The sequence below is a fragment of the Mobula birostris genome, chromosome 28 (genome assembly GCF_030028105.1).
Source record: "Mobula birostris isolate sMobBir1 chromosome 28, sMobBir1.hap1, whole genome shotgun sequence".
NCBI classification, from domain to species: domain Eukaryota; kingdom Metazoa; phylum Chordata; class Chondrichthyes; order Myliobatiformes; family Myliobatidae; genus Mobula; species Mobula birostris.
In genome coordinates, this window is record NC_092397.1 from 30,213,670 (window position 1) to 30,216,412 (window position 2,743).

At 39.8% G+C, this 2,743-nt stretch overlaps 1 non-coding gene across 1 annotated transcript; it reads right to left on the reverse strand.

The window, feature by feature from the left end:
* Positions 1-1,307: 1,307 nt before the first annotated feature.
* trnas-aga (transfer RNA serine (anticodon AGA)) lies at positions 1,308-1,389 on the reverse strand. Its single transcript has one exon. It is a non-coding gene; the product is annotated as a tRNA-Ser (tRNA).
* Between the last annotated feature and the right edge of the window lie 1,354 nt (positions 1,390-2,743).

Below are 2,743 nucleotides of genomic sequence, written 5' to 3' on the forward strand. Positions count from 1 at the left end.
AAAACATCCCCATAATCTGAGCAGACAGGGTGTGAAGGAGACGTGGAACGCTTGGGTCAGAGTTGGAGACATCTTCCCAGAAACAGAGGGGTTCGTTGTGGCATTACAGGGCCAGGTGTTTAACACAAAAATGTTACAAATCCATAATAAAAGCCCAACAAATTAAAGTCGATAATTGCAGAAAATGACAAGAGACACCAGAAACAATCCAACACATTACAGGATGGAGCAGCAGTTTAACTCAATCTGATTGCTTACACAGGGACAGTCAATTGACAAACATCACTGCTTTAAAATGCAAACTCATAAACCTTACTATAAGTACAACCCTGTTCTAGATTAGGGTCAGAGTCGTACAATTATTTTATGACTGATCCATTACAGGACAATCTATAATAACCGTCTGCATACATAATATTACTGGATTAAAAGGCAATTACAACGTACATAATCGATATAGCCATTGCAAGCACACATAACCTACAACAATTAACAAGTGAAAAGCACCAGAACTATACTGAATTGAAAGAAGAAACTGAAAGACGATCGAGCATGAACAGGGTATATATTGTCCCAATGGTAATATCAACAACTATCATCTCAAAGTCACTACACAATAGCATTAAACAGTTAGGCCAGCAAAGCAATATTTCTGTAAATCTGCTGAAAACCACTATACTATACACCAGTAGAATGGCCCGAAGTCCGGAGTTATTGAAGAATGAGTGTGCTTCAGCACCTCCGTACTTCAGGCTAGCGTGAGCTGAGAAAGTAATAACAACAACAACAAAGCAAAAATGTCTCTAGCACGAAATGTCCAGTTTGAAAGTGAGTTGTGGAAACAGTCAGTGTTGGTGTGAGTGAAGTTCAGTGAATTGATCCTTCTGGTTCAAGTGGCGATAACATCAATTTAAACATGAAATACACTGGTGCCCTGTAAGAGTTTCTGTTGGTTTGATCGTCCATGTACAATATATTAAGTTTATGTCAACATCAATGTAAGCAAGACAGGTCGTGGTAGTGTTCTGTTTTCTATATGTGGGTTTTTAATGACTGTATTAGGAACACACGGAGCGTACAGCGAAAGCCACTGGATCAACAGCGTCCCTGAATAGTCTGGAACCACCAGCATTTCGGATACAGTGCCGAACGCGCTGATGGATTGCGTCGTAGAGCCCACCTGAATAAAAGCGGAACTTCAGGTGCACTTCTGGTTTTGGAGGCGGCGAACACAGATCGGTGTTTCGACTGGCTTTTTACAATCTGCATCCGTGAGAGGAATCAAGGCGTCAAAACCGATATAAACACGTAGTCGGCAGGATTCGAACCTGCGCGGGGAAACCCCAATGGATTTCTAGTCCATCGCCTTAACCACTCGGCCACGACTACAAGTTCTTCACAGCTGGATTCAAATCCCGGAGTCAGATAAACAAGGTTGATCCTGAACTAAAAGCGGGGATTGCTGGAAATATTCAGCAGATCTGTTAGCGTCTGAGAAAAGACAAACCGAATTCACGTTCAGCTCCATGACCTTTCACCAGGAAATCAGTGCACTGAATTGGATGGAGTCTCAGTCAGAGCAGGATCGGAAGATGTAGAATCCTTCTGCGGGGATTAAGAAATTCCTCGGCTAAGAAGACCCTGATGGGAGTATTTTATAGGCTTTCGGATTGTAGCCACGGATCTGGTCTACAACAGCGGGAGACAGAAAAAAACATGTAAGAAAGGTCAGATTACGTCAGAGGGAGTATTTCAAAAAGCATATAGATGGAAAATCAAGTTGATGAATGCATGGAATGCCTCCGAGATATCTGTTTGGTTGAGTCTACTGGGGAATAAACAATTCAGCACTGGGTGTTGTGTAATTTTTTGGACTACGTTGTTTTTAAGTTGCCTCTAACTTGACTGCAGTCTGGACAGCTGTTGTGAACAAGCCAAGGTAGATAATCCATCAATGGATTAAACACACAGTAGTAATTAAAACACGCTGCTGTTCAGAAGCGATTGGTGTTGGAATTCTGCTAATGAGTGGCCTCAGAATGGTCGAAGGCTCCACTGAAGGTTGCATGTAGGACGAAGTGTGTAAAGGAAATGAGGCTAATGTATGTTGGTATTTGTTTGGTGTGGTGAATAATATTCATCGCATTGATACTTCAAGCATATCTGACAAGAAGGGAACCCTAAGTTGCAAAGTTTTTTTTTTGGTTTTTAATGTTTTAAAAATGTTATTAAACTATGGGCTCTGTTATCCAAGACTATTAAATATTATGTGGGTTTAGCTAATGACGTTTTGCAGAATCCATCCCTTTTGGAATAAAGTTTGGAACTGAGGTTTAAATGCATATGTTTTACTTCCCCTGTTATTATTGCTTTGCTCTTTGTACTGATGGTTACACAAGGTATTTCCCCCGGTGTTGTTTTTTAGGCCAATTTTAATAACTTCTGTGTTTGAAAAGCACATGCCATTCTAAAATTTCTTTTTGTTGATTTCGTTTAATTTCTTATAGCTATGTTGAATTTTAAAATTATTAATTCCTGTTAAATTCCTTGATATATGGTATGAAGTTAGTTACGTTATCATGTTTCTTCACGCTTTTGTTATGACATTATTTTTAAATCCTTATCGGTATTTTTTGATATAGTCATGAATTCTGCTGTTCCTTTTGTGCTATATTCACTGAGACATAAAGAGTAATGTGATCCCCAGAATTTTCCGTGGATGGAAAAGGAGGAGATGTTGGCC